Here is a 19,729-nt window from a genome sequence, read left to right as displayed (position 1 = left end):
ACTCAGTTTCCTGAAATTGGCTTCTTGAGCTTTAAAAAGAAAAGTGAAGTTAGTGTAAGAGAAGAGATAGTTTAAACTAAGGATGAAACAGATCTCTAATAGACTCTTTTCCTCCTACCTATTTCTCTTACGGGTGGAGTTTTAGAGGAATTTCTAAAGTGATTTTCAACTCCAGTTTCCTAGGTTTTAAGTATATAGAGTAACTTCGTCACTGAGCCAACATAATTTCATTATTGATAAGAGCTAAGAATCAGTTGTTTCTAATAGCAGTGTACTAGACTGTTTTACAATGGAGACTCAAGCTTGAATATGCATGTAAATTACCCTCAGATCTTACTGCAGTGCAGGTTCTGGTTGAGTAGGTGGGATTCTGGGATTCTGACAAAGCTCCACGCTGATGCTGATGCTGTTGGCCGTGCACCTCACTGAGTATCTGGCGTGTGTACAATGCAACCCCAAAATGAGCTTTGTTAACTAGCCATCTTGTTCTCTCCTTTATCTTTTTTGATTGACACACAAACAACTTCACAAGATAAAATAATGTCTTTGGAGTTAAAGGGTTCCACTGTAGAAAACAAGATTATTTAAAAAGCATAAAAAAATTATTGTTTTTCAAGGTAAAGAATTTGGACTGAGAAGGGAATATAATGTTTTTTCAATAATGGAAACAAGATACGACAGTTGAAAACTTGGTATTTTTTTTAGTTATTTTTCAAGTACAGTTTTTTGTTTATTTCTCCCATCCCAGCCCACCCCGCCCCATGATATCTTTTTTAAATTAAGAAGTTTGAAATGTGACTGATTTCTAATGATTCATTTTGACTCCCCTGCCTGAATTCTTCAGGTCTCCCTGAGAAATGAGTGTCAGCACTTAGAAATTTACTGTCACTCAAAATCAGGTTCCATTTTATGAATATTAGTGAGTGATTTTCAGATTCAATTTAATTTTAGGATGTTAAGTTTTAGAAATCTGCATAGCACCTGAGTGTGTCACAGGTCAGTGGCAGTGGAACTGTTTAAGATGCATTTTTGCTTCATAAAATATACATTTCAGGAAATAATAGAAGCCCAGGAAATTTGGAGTTCCAGTGAAAGAATGGTATATTTGTCATCCAATTTATAATTAAATGGTAAGCCCTGATAATAAATACATAATTAAATTATGTTATGTAGTAACATGTATTATAGTATGAATAAAATAATTAAACTATAAAGCCTTACAGACAAGATTAATTCATTTAGGTTATACTGTTCATATCCATGTGATTTTTATAAAGATAATAAGCATCAATGAAATTTTGCAGTTCTTTTAAAGGGGCACAGAAGATTTTTATTATTACTAGCAACACAATTTAAGCCAGTAGAGCTGTGATGATTTTTATTATTAATTTACAAAAACTCTAAAATTTAGAGTCTAATCTTTTATGGCCTGAACAATATAGAGCTGATTATATCTCTATAGAAAAATGTTTGGTTTTTGATAGAATACTTTAAAAATTGATTTTGCATTCAATTTATACATTTTTAAAGATTTTGATTGTTTCAATATTTACAATTTAGTTACTTGAATGTCTGTTATAAATTAAATCACTCTTAACAGTATAGGTATATACGGAGTGGGGCAAAAGTAGACTTACAGTTGTTTGTATGGAAAATAATACAATTAATAAATACAAGAATAAACTCCGTGCTTTGTGTACTCACAACTATAAACCTACTTTTGACACACCCTGTATTTTTTTAAAAAAGGTATATAAATCTGTGTTTATTCCTCCTCACATCTATAATTCTCAGTTTTGTATTGGTGAAAAGTTATTTTATACCTTGGATAAATTCTGGGTGGTCCCCTGAGCTGCCCTTTCTAACAGCTAGCTGGTCTTCTGTTGGATTTCTGATTTATAGATGCCTTTATCAATCAACTGCAATGATCAATTTCAGTAGTTTATTTAGCACCTGTTATGTGTCAGGTACTTTGTATATGACCTTATATAAACCTCAGAATAATCCTACTTGTGATAACATGTTTGCTTTTACAAACCCTGAGAAGTTAAGTAATTTATGGGCTGTCCGGATGAGAAGACACTGAAGTGCTTTTCTGTGTCTGTCCTCTGTCTCTGAAGATTGCATTCTTACTCTGATATCCGTCCATACTGCTGCTGAAAAGCCCACTAATTTTAAATATAGGTCTACAAAGAATACACCCGTGATTCATGTTGCTACTGTTGCATAAAAACGTAAGTTATATTACATTTTCATCCCAAGTAATCAGTATGTGGTGATTATGGCACTGTTCATTTTCCCTTTTTATTGTTTTATTCTGGTAATTAGGGTATTTAATCTTCTATTTTTTTAATCTAATGGCCATTATTAGAATTGTTTTGAAAATTCTAATCCAATGTTTGTGCAGCAGTCTCTCCTCGTCCGCAGTTTTGCTTTCCGCAGTTCGTTACCCACAATCGACCTCAGTCTGAAAAGTTCCAGCAATAAACAATTCGTTAGATTTAAATTGCACGCAGTTCTGAGTAGCGTGGCAATCTCTCACACTGTCCTGCTCTGCCTGTTCCACCCAAGATGTGCATCTGGCCTTTGTCCAGCATGTCCCCTCCCATCAGTCACTAGTCACCTGGCCATCTCGGTTATTAGACCAACTCTCCAGGTATCTCAGTGCTGTGTTCAAGAAGCCCTTATTTTACCTAATAATGTCCCCCCCCCCACAGAAGCAGTGATGTAGTTCAGACAGACCAGAGAGGCCAGAAAGTGCCTCTTTGAAGTGAAAGAGGTGAGTACAGTTTAATACATTTTGAGAGAAACCAGATTCACCTACTTTTATCACAGTATATTTTTATAATTGTTCTATTTTGTTATTAGTTGTTGTTTATCTCTTACGATGCCTGCTTCCTAAATTAAACTTTATAATAGGTGTGCCTTAAAAGAGAAAACATAGTATCTTTGGGGTATTGTACTAGCCGTGGTGTCCACGGAGCAGTCTTCCAACGCCCCCGGGTTATGGGGGTGCCTGTAGTTCATTAGAGGCAGCCATGAGCGCTGTCTGCGAATCTCTGCCCTGGATACGGTTCCTAGCATTTCTTCATGGTATTACTGTCTGTTTTTTTATTTTAAGAGCAATAAATGTTCAGCATAAAAATAATTCGAACAATAAATAAATGTTTAAAGTCAAATTTTTAAAATAAAATGTTATGTTACAATCAATCTTTTTCATAGTAGTCCTCTCTACAGCTTCTTCTTCAGCACTTTCTAAGAATAAAGTGTTTTGTCTCATTTATTTCTAAAACCAGGGTGAGCACAGAGTGAGTAGGACAAGGAAGAATACAGGTTACGTCTGGTGGAGCTACCTACATCTCCCAGTTGATTCCTCCATTCCTTTCATCTCCATTTAAATCTAAAACTTGTCACGTACCCTTCCAATGAACGGAGCTTTTTCCAAAACCCTGCCAGCTATTTGAGCATAGCCGAAATACAATGAATCAGTTAATTTGCTTTTAAATTAATTTATACATAAAATATTTAATTTTAATTCTAACATGGATTTTGAAACAAACAAATCTCTTGTCCAGGGAGGCATTTCTTGAATTCTTTTTTTCCAACAAACTTTTTCACATACTCATGGAACTCTACCTCAAGTGATTATGGTTGAAAGTGTGGCTGCGATATTTCCCCAGAAGCATGTCTGCTTTGCGGACGTGAAACAGTCGCCTGTCTTCATGCGGCTGTGAAGCAGAGGAAGGGGGATGCCATCCACTCGCATGGTCCAGCAAGTTGCGTTTGTTTACTCACTGTGAGACGTGCTAATCTGACAGTCAGTTCAGTGCAATAGAACTGTCCAGGTGTCAGTACTGCAAGTGTAAACCTTTTCTAAAAATAAAATTTTGGGTGTCTACCATCATTAACTGGTAACTCAGCTGAAGGCAAAAGAGAAAAGTCTTGTGTTTTTTTTTCAGTCAAATAGCTTGGGTAGATGTTTCAAATGTGACAGAGACTTTTTATTTTATTGAAGGAAGCTTTTCATGTATTCATGTGTTGAATCAAACTGCAAAGTGCAGTGTTTAATTAGAGCACAGCATCAGCCGGTTATGTTGTAGGTTTCAAGAAGAACAGAAAATAGCTTATAAAATATTAGTCTTCATAATTCAATTCATTCAAGCACTTAAGAATTTAGGAAAATTGGTGTCAACATCACGTAATTTTGAAACATTGTGGTGCAATTGGTTGACATACCTTAAAATAAGACAATGGGATGAAAGAGCACATCTCAAACAATGAGAAGCGAAACTGAGTATATTTTCTTAGTCTTAGCATGGGAAAATTGTTTTTAATAACTTTAAAATACAAGTCTGCAAAGTGTAGCTATACTCGACAGGAACAGTGGATTTCATTTTTCAAATTGAATACACACAAGAAAATCTTATTTTGAAAAAACCTAGAGTACAATTCTCCACTGAAGAGTTACAATACATCAATGTATCGTATGGAATTATTTACCAAAAGCAATTACATTATAAAAGTTTGAGGAATGGCTATTTTCTTTTCTTTATAAAGCAGGGCATGTTCGAGGTTAGCCATTCTTATTCTCATTCCCTTGCATTTGGATGGAGTCTCTGGAGAAGGAAGAGGAATGGAGTTAGAGTGAGCATTCTAGGGAGTACGCACAGGAGCGTGTCTGTAGTGTGAACGTCATCACTCGTGAGTTTCTGCAGGAAAATAGCAGAGAGCTGCTCTTGTAAGATACATGGCCACAGCAGACGTGGCTTTTGAACTTGCTATGTCCTATTGTGCAGAAAACAAAAGGAAGTGGAATAAGTTTTATATGGAGAGAATAAATGCTTACCTTTCTCCTTTTGATCCATTTTAGTCAGGTACCAAAAATAGATCTGAACCATCCCCATTTGGCCTCAGATAATAGAGAATGAGCCATGAATAAATGAAAAGCCTCTAATTTTTATATGGCTTCTTTGGTGAAAATTAGCAAAATTCCAGAAGGCTTTAAATGATTTTTAAATGTGCTTTAGCTACCTAGTAAGAAGATAACAGGAAACATTAGCCTTAGCTTTGAATTCTTTCCTTTCAAATGCATTTTAGAATTTGAATGTTTGGAGAGAATTGTATTGCAAAAGTACAAAAAAAAGCTAATTGAGCAAAAAAAACAAAGAAATGGGACTTTATACCATGTGCTTATGAGGGTACATGTTCCGGTACCCACAAGTACAGCATCTGAATTAGATTTCGGGGAAAATGAAAAGTGTGGGAAGGCTTCTAATACGACAGTGACCTTACCTGTTGCTCTCTTTTGTGAGAAGTGGATTGTGATTCCAGGCTGATTTAGGGAGTTCAAAGCATTATCTTGAGGTGTTTGACCACTGGAGTCTTTATTAGGTTCTCCTTCTCCTATTGTTCCTCAAATGCTCAAATAGATTCAGTGCGCCCCGCAGGGCAGAGCTGCCGCTGAGACTCCACAGGGAGCACCTCTCCGGCTAGATAGCCCGTCTGGAAAACCCAAACCAAGCCTAACAACTGATGGCAGGGTTTTCAGACAAGCAGCGCACATTACTTAATTATAGAAGATGATTTATTCAAAGGCATTAGGAATATGAAATAAATTCAATTTAGGAAGATTGGTTTCTTACTCTGTGCTGTTATATGCAATAAGATAGAAGGTTAAGTGGCTTATCCTCAGTGACTTGACCTTTCCCTTTATTTTCATTATCTTAACGATTTGATTTCATTAAAGAAACATTAAACAAGGCATTTTATGGTGACTAACTCAGGCCTGGCACTTCGGAATTCATCTCTTTGACTGTTAGTTGCGGATAGATGAAGCTATACATCAATGACTCTTGCAACATTTAAAATCTTCATTCCAAAATTCTTAAAGCTTTGCTTCATATCAAGGTCACTTGTGCTTTGCAAATTAGGGAGTTTGTTATCAATAACTTTTTTGTAGCGCCGAGGTTAGTGTGTTTAGACAAAGCTGATTTATTATCTATATCTTCTATTAATCACTAAAAGCCAGAAAATGCATAACAGATGATCTTGGTCCTCAAAAGCTATAGGACAGATGATGTGTGAGGGAAGCAGGTGGTGGGCACCACAGTGCGTTTGCTGTAAAATGACTTCCTGCCCAATAACTTATTTGAGTGTAGCTCCTAAACAGATTTGTTTAACCCTGCCCTAAAGTTTGTAATACCTGCTTTGATTCATTTTTCCCAATAATTCCATTTTTGTTATTTTAAATATTAAAATAATAAATATGGCTAGACTCTAGAATGAAAATATATAATCTGTAATATTTTATTGACTACATGCATTCTGCTACATTCCAGGTCTGCACTGATAGAGGTAGTTTCAGTGACCAATCCACCTGCAAATTGGCCGATGATGGAACAAGAAAAAAAAAGTTAATGTATAGCTTATGAAGCAGGGATGTTAATTAAAAAAAAAACTAAAATATTTATTAAACTGACCTAAAGTTTTCAAATGAATTGCTTTCCTCAGAATGATCAAATTTATGTATTACATTTTTAAGTTTTATTAATTTTGAAGCCACTGCTTTTTAAATTAGCTTTTAAAAATTCATTTAACTCCACATTTTTTTTGTTTGTTCTTTGGCTCTTGGCCATCTCTTCACTGACAATTTGCAAATGAACTCTAAAAAATATCATATTCTCTGGCATAGAGAGATAACTATAGAGGATTCATTTGTCAACACTATTTTTCATTATTATAGTTACGCTGTGACTTGAATTCTATTATATTTAATTTAGGAAGGCTTCTTTTCACATAGATTAAGGTATCAATAATTATGTTTTTCTAGAATTTTAATTCATTGGAGGGACTTATAATCATGACAGAGTTCATATAGCTAGGTGTCAATAATTTATGCTAGGTTCACAGAAAAGTAATTAGAAATAAGTGATGTGATGTTGTGATGGGCAGAATTTTGTCCACTTAATTCATGTGTTGCAATCTTAACACTTAGAACCTCGGAATGCAACTGTATTTAGAGATAAGGGCTTAATAAAGATATTTAAGTAAAATGAGGTCATTAAAGAGGGCTTTAATGTAACTTTGGTGTCCTTATAAAGAGGATATTAGGACACACTCACAGAGGGAAAGTAATGGGGGTGCTGAGCTCGAGGTCCCCAAAATGAAGAAGCCCCCAAACCTGCACGAACATGGCTAGGAGAAAAGGAAGAGGAGCAGGGGCACTGAGAGTTACTTCGCGTACCTAAAGAACTTTGGCCAGTGTTCTAGTAATGTTTATATAGTTGTATCTGCACTCAGAGTGAGGGAGATGGTCATGACTTTAACTCTAGCTCTGCAGAGCAAGAAGGCCATTCCCCATGTCACAGGGCTGAGCCTGCCTGGACTAACAATGGTAGCTGGGGAAGGCAGAGGAGACCAGAGCACTGGCAGATGTACCCTTTGTGGGAGGAGTTGGAAATGGGGTTATGGAGGAAGATCTGTGCTGGGATTTAAACCCAAGTGCGGGGCAGCCATGCTCTCTTAGCCATATGGGGGTCTCTGTCACACAGCTTAGAAAGGAGCAGAAGACCAGGATGTAGCAACCATGCGGGGTCTTGGCCACATGGTTTGAAAGGATGCAGAAGAACTTCTACTGGCCCACCATGAGGAGGGGTCATACAGTTTTGAATTAAGAGCGGGAGGCTAGTCAAGCAAGGATGACTGGGAGAAGCCAGAATGTTAAAACAGGAATCTGCCTAGCCGAGGTATACACTTTAATTTCTTTTCTTGAGAGACAGTGCATTTGACTGACCTGGTTTCACAAGGGGAGGCAGAACTGTTGGGGTTTGTGGGTATTTCTTTTGTTTTTGAGGGAGTGGGATTTAACAGAAAAATTCTGCCATTATTTTAAGCCTGTATAACTTTTTAATAAATAGTTCCTTTCCTTTTCATAAGACTCTGGCATTGGGAGTCACGTTTTTTTGTTGGCAGTGGGCAGTAGAACCGAGTGGTCCTGTTACAGGAAGACCATGTGAAGATTCGAGGAGAAGAAGGCCATCTGTACGCCAAGGAGAAAGGCTTCAGACGAAACCAACTCTGCTGCTGCCTTGACCTCAGACTTCTGGCCTCCAGATTGTGAGAAAATAAACTCCTGTTGTTCAGGCCTCTCAGTGAGTGGCACTGTGCTATGGCAGCCCTACTAATCTAATACAGGCATGTTTGGGACTGGAAAACAAGTAAAGATCACAACTAGAAGTGGAATTTTGAAGTTTAAAAAACATGATTTCTTGTTTGTTTTTACCTTGCTTTTTGTTTCTTGCTTTTACCTACTTAAGCACCCAATATGAGAGACAAGGAAAAATTTGAAACTCAGATTTATGTAAGAAGCACTGGGGAAGAATGTGAATTTACTGACCATGTATAGTGTAACCCAACCAAAACACAGGCGTACATTGAAAGCTGAGGCTGATGAAATAACAGAAAAATCGTCACCAACATATAGTTTTCGTTAGGTTCCGGGCATTACTTTCAGTATTTTGCATTTGTCAAGTAATTTTAAGCATTGTGAGTTTAGGAGATCTAGGTATTACGATCCTTATTTTCAGAAGAGGAAACGGAAGCCAAAAAGATTAAATGACTCACTCAAGCCATACAAATAAATAGTAAGGGGCAGAAAGGATTTGAACCCAAACAATCTAGGTCAAGGGTTTATGCTCTTAACCAGTATGAAATATTGCAGCAATCTTTCACTAGCCTCCAGTGTCATAAGTTACTGTCAGCTTCTCTTGTAGTATTTTCTGGGAGCTACAGTAGTACTATGGCAGACACAAGGGACCTCAGTGCAAAGGAGGGCGTATAAACTGTGAGTGTCAGAGAAGACTTAGCAAGCCCGTGTCTCCAAGGAATGTTGTGAGTGTGGAATGGAGCAAGTAAGAGTGCCCTGTGGTAGTGAGGACTTGGGGAAAATGTCATTTCAGGATAACAGTCATATCCCAACATGGGTTCAACAGGAGTGAACCCAAATATAAACTATGGACTTTCTGTGGTAATGATGGGTCAGTGTAGGTTTGTCAGTTGTGATGAATGTACCCCTTTTGTGCCAGGTGTTGATAGTGGGAGACCATGCATATGTAGGGGCGGGGGGAGGATAGATGGGAAATCTCTGTACCTTCTGCTCCATTTTGCTGTGCACTTAAAGTTGCTCTAAAAATTAAGTATATGTACATATATGTGTGTGTGTTTGTGTATAAACCATTAAATATATATATATATTTAACAATGGTAGCTAGGGAATATATATATTTAAACACTGGTTCATTGTTTCCTCATCGATTTGGTCAATATTTCCACAGACATTCAGGATCTATTTTAAAGCTTGGGGAGACAATGAATAAAACTCATCAAATCCTTACCTTTAGGGAGATTATGGGAAAGACAGACAACAGCAGATACATACAGAATAGCAGGTAGTGGCAAGTACTATGAAGGACAATTAAGCATGTTAAAGGGGTAGAGAGTGAGGTGGGTGGTGTGGAGTTGTTTTAGATAGTCTTCGGATATCTCTTCCTTTAGCTATCTTTAGATAGGCTTTCAGGGATGGCCTCTCTGAGGAGGTGAGTCTGACGGACACTGGAGAGAAGTGTGAAGGGTTGAGCCATGCAGAGATTTGGGGGTAGAGGAATTCATGCAGCAGGTGCACTAGAGAAAAGGCCCGAGGCTAGGACAGATGGGCTACCTGAGAGAAACGGCAGGACACTTGTGAGCTTGGGTCAGGGAGTCCTGGGAGAGAAGTCAGTGACTTAGTTAGAAACCAGAAACCAGATCACCTGGAGCCTGGTCAGCAGGGGTGAAGATTTTGGTTGCGAGGGAAAGCCAATGGAGAGTGACGAGCCAGGGAAAGGAATGATCCGACATAATTTAGACAACGTAGAACAATACTAAAAGCAGAATGACTATTTGATCTTGATGGCTTGGAATAAATTGAGGTTGATGGGAAGTGAGTTAGCCCAAGATAGACTTTTCAGATACAGCCAAATGGGTTTGCTGATGACTTGGACATGGGTTGAGATTGAGAATCAAGAGCAATACTGAGGTTTGGTTCAGATAGTTAGGTGGATGGTAAGATAGGAAACACTTAAGGAGGATCAAGTCTGGGTGGAAAAAATTACCAATTTGGTTTTGGTTATGGTCAAGATACTTGAGGAGACAGTAAGAGGTCAGAGCTCTTGCAGTAAGACAGTAAGACATACAGAGCTCAGGACAGAGGTCAGGTCTGGAGAGAGATGGTTGAGGCTCATGCATGCATGGACAACCCAGACATGTGTGGAACTGAGGCTTGAACTCCAGATTTCTCCATCATTTAGAGGAGGAGAGTCCCACAGAAGAGCCTGACATGGAGATCTGGCCTAGTGATCAGGTTACCAAAATTAGTCACCCACTAGAAATAGTTCAATTTGCAAATGCATTAGCAGAACGAGTAAAATGATTAAAACAGAAGACTGGGATATTTCAGGTTTTGGTGTACCCATGAATTAATTTATAGCTGAAAGATGCCCCCAAATCCCTCTTTTCTACTCTGTTCCATGCCAGGGGCTACCATTAGCTACCATTTTCCTTGAACCATCAGAGAAACTAGCAAGACCTGAACTGTTCAGATGTTTAACCATAGATGAAAAATACCAAAACAAAAAAGACCTCATGAATATGTGAATATTCCAAGTTGTAAGTAAGTCAATGTATAAAAATGAATTTTTCTTTACTTATTATGAGGGGTGTATTGTTTTTTTCCCTATTGTAAAGCTTTTGTTAACAGTTGCACATCTGAATCACCTAAAGAGCTTTAGCAAATGCCAATGACTGGGTTGTGCACCAACCAATGATATGAGAATGTTTGAGGCATCAACGGTTTTTACATTTCTAACAATCCTCCCAGGAGTTTCTTATATGCAACCAGAGTTGAGAATTGCTTGTCTTCATCTATGTATCACTTTATATAGGTGTAACTATGATAATAAGTGCAATTTTTATCCTTTTCACTTAATATTATATCAGAAATATTTTTGCATGATCTTTACAATTTAAGAATTGAATAATATAATGTTGATATGATATCAAATACTTATCCATTGTCCTACAGGTAAGATTTAAGTTGCATTTAATATTTTGATGCCATATGTAACACTGCAATTAACAATTATTTACCTGTCATACTGTATTTTTAAGCAGGATTTTAGGACATTGTATATTGCTCATTATATTCATATTGCTTTCCAAACCTTTAAAATGATTTATAGGTCCTGGCTTTGTAGGTAGCTCAGTTGGTTAGAACATCTTCCCATTAGAGCACCATTTCAATGTCAAGGTTGTGGGTTTGGTCCCCAGTCAGGGCAAGAATCAACCAATTAATAAGTGTTCTATTAAGTAGAACAACACATCGATGTTTCTCTCTCTCTCAAGTCAATACATAAAAAAATAAAGTGATTTACAATCCCCCGGAGTATTTTAGAAATCAGATTTATCGTAATCTCACCCATTTTGAGTATAAGAATTTTTTCTTTAAATTGCTAGAGTAATGAGTTATATTAATAAGGGTACTTTCCCTTGCAAACAGTAGAAAGCAACTCAATGCCTCTTAAAACAACAAACAAAAAGAAAAGAGAGAATTATTTTCTTGTGTGACTAAAAAGTGAGGAGGGTATTTGAATTTTGGGCAGTGATGGATCCGGAGCCTCAAATAATGGGACAGAATGCAATTTCTCTTTCTCTTGTGGTCAGCACTGAATGCTTCTTGCTGGGCTTTATTATTGGGCAGTTGAAATATATATATATCCTGCTACTTTTGATGCTTTCATAAATCTAGCCTGTGAAGGGACTTCATTCTGATTGGCTCAGTCCGAGTTCATCAATGTGGCTGCTGTCACTAGGATTTGGAATTTTTCACATGCCTCTCCTGAAGCCAGGTTTGAAGTTTACCATTCAGAAGGCTATGGAGTCAGAATTGAAGGGGAGTGGTACTCTAGAGAGAGGCTGGGTGTGCAAAACACCTATGTGCAGCACAGATTTAATATTGATGCTTACCTTTTAACTGCATTCATCTTGATATTCTCACATTGTTTTAATACAATGCTTAGGATGTTGATATTGCAATACATACCACATTATTTAAGAATATATATGTAGGTAGACAGAGTCCTGTAGAATATTTATGAAGAGAAAAATAAGTGATTTTATGAATAAGAACTTTGCTCTTCTGGAGATCTGTAGGTCAGGGTTAGGCTCAAATGCTTATTTGTGCAATTAGAAGTGGAGACTGTCCTGCTGCACACACAGTGTTCTAGGTGACAGTCACTGTGGACATATTGAGCTCCTCCATGTCATGTCTCTGTTGAATTTTAAGAATATGGTATCATTCAATCAGCTCCCGGAAATGTTTCTTTTTAATCTGTTGGTGGTTTATTACAAAGATAAACCATAACTTTAACCACCATCTTTTTAAAGTTTACAAACCAAACCAGCAGTCATTATTTTTCAATAATGTTGAAAAATATCAATAAGCTCTTTAAGGTCATGGAACACAACACTCAGGCTTTAAATAATCTCATCTGAAGGGAGAACGAGAAAGCAATGCAACAATTTCTCCCCAGAACCAGCTTATTATTTTTCTGGTACAAGTACAAGAGCCAAGCGATAGCGTACATGTTCGTTTCTGAAGCAGCACTGATATATTGCAATCTAAGTGTGATGGGGTCAAGATTACAACACATTGTATCTATAATTATACCGAAACATTAGTTACATGGAAAAATATTGATGACTAAGTTTTATGTTTGCTTCTTTCTTTTTGTTTTCATCTATTACAATTATTGTGATCTCTAATAGCAGCAGGCCACATTCCTACATAAGGTGCATTTTAATGTGCTATTTTAACAAGAAAACGGCCTAGAGAAGGTTGTTCTCTCTTTTTAATGTTTTCAGGGTTGATGTATCGAGATCATTCAGCAGGAGAAATCATGGAAACACAGCAAGGTAGCAAATCTTTATAATTATGACAATGTGCAATCGTTTGAAATGATGAACTTATTAATTTTTATATAGGTTGAAATAACTGATAAAATGTATCTGTTGTAGGTAAATATACAAAAATGAAATGTATAGTTGATATTTTTAACAATTGAGGTTCACAGTAATTTGGCTTTTAACTTGGTTTTAACCCATAAAGTTTACTTGTAATTCATTGTGCATAAAAGTGTTCCAGAGATTAAAGGGTATAAAAATACTATTGGTATTAGTTTACCTAAGGACAAAGACATTGTTCACAGTTAGAATTTTTTAAATGCTTTCCCACCTATTGATTAGATACAGGCAGCCAGCCATCTCACTGAGTGTTCAGTTCTGGGTCCTCAGGTGTGTTGAATCATTAGACCCTACTACACGTTCTGTCCTTGTAAATGCCCAGGTAATAAACAACATTTTTATTGAGGATCTTTTCAATTCTATGATTCTAACCAGGGTCTATTCTTGCACGTTGAGTTTTTCTTACTTTATTCTTAAAACAAGAGCTAACACTTACTGAGTGTTTCTACGTACCACTATTCTTCACGTGACCTGGATGTTGGTACTGTTTTACAAATGAGGAAGCTGAGTCAAGGGAAGTTAAGTGTCTCGCCTACAAACACACACCAAGTAAGTGAAGGCATCTGGCCTGAGTGCGAAACAACACTGCAGGGCCTCTCATGAGGCCCGGAGGGCGGAACTGCTCCTCTTTGACGGAGCTCACGTGCCCACCAATGGTGACATCACAGGGTGCTTGAAGAGGCAGCTGGAGCCTGCTTTCTGGGACACCAATCAGTGGACTTGGGAAGAGATGCTAAGAACCAGTTAAATTTTGGCTAAATGTTCCCTTTAAACATGACATAACTTAGAAACTTGTCAAAGGCTGTGTTTTTCAAAAGCTAATATGGAAATTTAATTCTAGTGATTTTTTTAATGGACTCAGTGAGACCTAGGGGTAGAATTTTACAAAAGGATTCAAAAATTTCTCCCAGCATGGTTCTTAACTGTTCTGAAGAATCACATAGATGATTGAGTCTCTCTCTCTCTCTCTTCCTTAACTTGGAAAATTTTAATGACTATGAGAGTCAAATGTTCCTTGGAACTTTTTTTATTATAGCACCTGATTTTTAGAGTGAATATTAAAAAGCCCATCTAATTACCAATACTGGTTACTTTTTATTTCCTATTTCTTTAGTTGCCTTGGGAAAATAAGCAATGGAGGAAAAAAGAGTTTTAAACAAGAAGTTCTTACCTGACAGATCTTTACTTGTATTTATCTAGTATTTGGTACTTCCAATCATGCTCCTCCCACTGCCTGATTTGGCAGTTGTTAGAAATTGATAGATTCATTGTCTCTGAAGTTAGAACAAGTAGGTTATATTCCCAGGTCTGCTTCCATCAGCTGGGTGATGTGGGCAAGTTTCTTAGATTCTCTGGGACCAGTTTCTTTATTTGAAAAATAAGAATTCAGGTAGTCAATCATATTGTAAGAACTATGTATGGTGTGAGGTAGGTACTAAACTTACTGGGGATCATTGGGTAAGTTATATAAATCTCTAAACACTATGCTGTACATCTGAAACTGATATACAATAATATCACATGTCAACTATACTTGACACATTTTAACATTTTTAAAAATAAAAAAGAAATTATATATATTATAGAATTATTGTGAGAATTCAATTATATTTGACCTATAAATTACAATGCCTAATGCCTTACAGAAAGTTGATACTTCATAACAATTCTCTCTTCTTTGGTTCTTCCTAAAAACACCCTAATAAATAAATATGGGTATGTACTACCTTTAGAACAATTTCTTTGTCTTGCCCTAGTTTTGATTCAGGGTCCAGTTCCTTTTGAGGTCTTGCTATACATTTAGTAGATTTGAAGTTTAGTTCCAGGTAATAATTATCCATATTGTTCCTCCTCTGATGGAGAAAAGCTGTGGATAGAGTATTTAGAAAGAGCAGATGGGCTCAGGAGGCTAAGGAAGCTCCATAACTTTCCAGCATTTACCAAAGGAATCGACAAATAGCCTGTTCCTAGTAAGTACTAGTTGAACAGTTAATGTGTTTCTTCTCTGCTGTTTTCGGTGGGTAGGTGTCTTTGGGGGTGCTGATGAGTGGGTGGAAGCCTTTCTTCAGAGTCTTGCTCAGCATTAGATATTTTTATAATTAACATATTTTATCTGATTGTAAAAAACTATGAATATTGTATAGCCATTAGAAACTTCATGTGAGAACAAACAAGAATTTAAAAATAACCCACAGTCACAGTTCTCAGAGTTTTAGCTACTTTACCACAAACATATTTTTAACAAAAGCAAAACCTAAAATTTAATGTCATATTCCTACCTGACTACTTCCAGAACAAATGTTTGAGAGCTGAGTACACTAAATTCATACTTTGAAAATCAGGTTTTAGTGTTAATGAGACAAAATAAAGTTTAAAAGAAAATTCAGAATGAAATTTCAGGTAGTTTTAAGGCATGTACATGCCTAAGAATTTTACATTTTTAAAGGATTGAATATTTATTTATAAATAGTAGTATTTTAGTGTCTTTTTTAATTTCTTATTTTACCTATCTGAGAGAGAGAGAGAAGAAGGAGAAGAAGGAGGAGGAGGAGGAGGGAGAAACATCCATCAGTTGTTCCATGTATTTATGTGCTCATTGGCTGATTCTTATATGTGCCCTGATCAGATATCAAACTTGCAACCTTGGTATACACAGATGATGCCATAACCAAATTAGCTACCCAGCCAAAGCAACAGTACCTTATTTCTAATTATTCAGATCCATACTAACACTATTTGCTGACCTGTTTTTTTTTAATGAATTACTAAGTTGCCTTAATACTTCAATCCTATTTATATAGAGAACAGATTCAATCTTTAATCATTCCAAAGCTTATACTGCAGTCTAGATTTCTACCTCTATAGAAGGGAGACATAAAATTATAGAGAGGGACAATAAACCTTCACTGGTTGTTCTCCCAGCTTATAGCACAAAATTGTCATTCACGCAAGTGGTGTCAACGCTGCCTTTCACCTGCTTGCAAATGTGAAGCCAGCCGTGATGGTCCATCTGGTTATCAACTTCAGGCACCTCACTTTAAAGGTGATGGAGATACACTAACTGTCCCAGGGAGGTGTGAAAACTTCACTCTGAGGAACTCTGTGGCCAATAATAGGTTTAATCTGAAAAGATTGCTTTGAAAGTTTATGAAGACTTCCCAGGGCAATAAGAGTATGTGTAACCATTCTATAAATTCTACTGTCAAACTTGAAACATCATATCCAGTTTTCCTAACGACAGTAAATTATGGGACAGGAAAGCTTGTTTTGCATGTCTAAGCAACAATTAAATATTCACTTCTGAAACTCTAAATCTGCATCTGTAGTGGTTTAGATCACCTTGGTTCAATCAGCCAAAAACTGGCACTTCTTTGTATACTGACTTTCTGGACAGTTTAAGTGCTTTTTAGTATTAAAATAGATACATGAGATTCAGAGAAGAGGTAAAAGCCAAATTCGCCATTATTGCACCAAATTTTTGTGATTTAAAATTTGCATGGAAGGCATCTAACAGCTTTCATGCAAATGGTAATTCAACCTATTTAAAGAACAAGTAGTCATACCTCTGAGCCTTAAGCTTCACATTAAATCTACATTGCTCTCTGATGTCAATACTTACCATCTTTATAATGGAGTCTGGTTTGCACTTACCATCCAGACCAGGCAATCACACTAAGCAACTTTGCCCTTTGCCTCTCTTCCCTTTAAAAGAGTATTTGGTGACTCTCCAGTTTACTCATCTATTTTCAAATGCCGCAATTCCCCCCTCAACCTGGTTCTATCTCGTGAGAACCTATACTGCATGAATGGTGGTGAAAAGGACTGAGGCGCAGCATCATAGAGAGTACTGACCCTTGTAACGGCATTTTTTTTAAATGAGCCTCCATTAGTTTTCTTTTACAATGAGATATTAGAACACAGTGAAAATCCCGGCCTTGCTTTGCAGGTCATCTACACAAACAAAAGTCGTGAAGAGTTGCTCTGCAGGCATCCTGTTTGTGAAAACGACGTTCCCCAAGGAACCCAGGACCATTATTATTGTCCCCGGTTCCTGTCCATAATTGATTCAGGAAGCTTTCTTGAAGAATGGGGTTTTCTACTTTATCATCCCTACTGCCAAATGTGTTACACATGGATTGTCAAGAATTTAAATGAAATAAAATGAATAGCGATACATCTATAATGAATATAATTTAGTCTTTCAGGATGTAGAATTCGCCGTTGTGCAGAGCTCCATTATCAACAGCAGTGATCATTACGTTGTAGCTATAAAAAATATAGGAAATGGACTGAAACAGCCTTCATCCTGGCATATTCTGTAAGTTGTTGGATAAAAGGAACCCTTTCCATCGTTTGTTTACTTGTCTCTCTTTTTTGAATATAGGGCAAAGCAGTAAAGGAGTTAGGTAGGGATGGGAGATAAAGAGAGAAGAGTAGATGGGTGTGGGTGGGATGTAGTTCTTTGTTCTGTAAAAGCATCACAGTATACAAGAAGTAGTGACCTGCCAGCTTCCACAAGGGTCCACCATAAATGTAATCAGAGGTAGGGCACTGAGGCACGTTACATGGTCTCAGTGAGGAGTCAATGCCAGCGTGTCCTCTTTTTTCCTAGGGAGCTGAAGGCGAACAATAAGTGGAAGACTCTCAAGCTTAGTCACCAGGTCATGCCCTGATGGTCAAACTGATCTCTCTCTCTTTACTTCCTTCCACCCCACAGGGAGTCCTCAGGTCTCTTGGAACTCTACACCCGCTGGGCTGGGGAAAGATAGACACACTTGCAGGGCTGTAGAGAAGGGCCTCAAGTCATCCTGAGTCATGCCCAGCTCCCCACCCCCAGGCCTGCTGATTCTCCTCTGAGGAATGTGGAGGGCAGCAAGCCAGGGTGGCACTGTCTCCCTCCTCCCATCACCAGCGCACTCAGCGTCTGGTCTGGTTTCCTCTGGGTTAATTCCTCCCCATTCCATTCAAATGTAATTAGACTTTCTCCGCTCTGTTACCAGCATTACCAGGTTTTCTGGGCGGGTAAATCGGGTAATTCTCACAAGCGGCAGCTTCCTGTGGAGCTGCGTTCTCCTGCAAGGCTGCATTTCCTGTCGGATGCCCGCTGAAAGGTGCTGCTCCTAGTGAGTCCAGTTAATAAATAGCTCCTCCAGCGGAGACCATTTGTTCGAGGGATTTTCCATCAGTTCAATAGGATCCTGAAATATTTTCACTGTTGTATATTGCAGTCTCTTGAGCCCTTGGATCTCTTCTTTTTTAAAAAAAAAAAACAACTGTAGTTTCACCAATAGGAAGAAACCTCCCTCTAAATTGAGCAAGACTCAGCAGGTCTGGCACAGCTAACCTTGATCCTTCCTAGCTGGTGTCTTATTGCTGCTTCTTGCCCAGCCTCCTTTCTGATTTTTCACCTAGCCTTGTCTTTTATGTTCACTTATTTCATTACTTGAAAGAGAACAGCAGGACCTGGAAACTCTAGTCCAGTCATGTGCCTGGACTCCTGTGTTGCCGCGCGGTCTCTTTTGATCTCGATTTCTTTCTGGCTATTATAAATGTGGCAGCTGAGAAGCCTGGGGAATCTGAAATAAACCAAGGGATTGTATGAAGACGTGTTTGTGAGTGCGCGAAGCCAGGTCTGTCTCCCATATCGCCGTCTGATCTCAGGTTGGCTGCAGTTACAGATGTGCAGCCTCCCTCCCCACGCAGAGGGTTTATGGCCACACAGAAGTGTGAGCTCCTACATTTAATTACAGCATATGGTGATTTACAACACGCTCTGGTGCTGATTTAACACTTGTGAAGCAATCACAGGATTGTCCGTTCCAAGATGTTTAATTGGCTCACGGCTGGAGGAGAGGTCACGCCACAAGCTGGATTCACCATGAAAGGCTGCCGCAAAGATGCTCTGGCGCAGGCTGGCAGCTTCTCTTTGGCAAAGGCAGCAGGCGCTGCGGCCCTGCCTTTTTAATACCATGTTCGACAGACTGCTCGTTCATAGGTGTTTTTTTTGCTTTCTCAGCTGGCTCTTAAAAAATAGTTTTGTTTTGTTTTGTTTTAATCGGGTTTACATCGGAAATTGGACACACGCTATTCAGGTGGGGAGGACATATATGACATTCAATGATAGACATGTGTGCTATTTTATACATTTCATACACATTTTTATTTGAGTTCTCATGAGTGGTTACCTTTTTCTTAAATCTCCTCAATGTAATAAATTTAATTTAATAAAAATAAAAATTTCATTTAATAAAAATGTTGGCACCTATAATATGCCAGACACTAAAGGTTTTTCATTTCATGTTTCATAATTTAAATCATGTTTTAAATTTATATTTATATAATATTTACAAGCTGAACCATTTTAACTTTCTTGAAGAACTTCAAGATACAAACTTTATCTTCATTTGCACTATTGCGTGGAATCATAATGATTTCTAACCCACTTAAAACACTAGGTTTTTAATTTAATTAATTTATTTTGCAGACTAATTTTATGCGTTAATCAAAATGTTCCTTTTACACATACTTCAGTACACTTTGTTGCTATGGATTCATTCCTCACATCTACTTCCTAATCCTGGGGGGAAAAATAACTAAAAATCAAGCTTAGAGTATT

This window comes from Artibeus jamaicensis, unplaced genomic scaffold (genome assembly GCF_021234435.1).
Source record: "Artibeus jamaicensis isolate MK-2021 breed Jamaican fruit bat unplaced genomic scaffold, CSHL_Jam_final scaffold_474, whole genome shotgun sequence".
NCBI lineage: Eukaryota > Metazoa > Chordata > Mammalia > Chiroptera > Phyllostomidae > Artibeus > Artibeus jamaicensis.
This window is presented reverse-complemented; position numbering follows the sequence as displayed.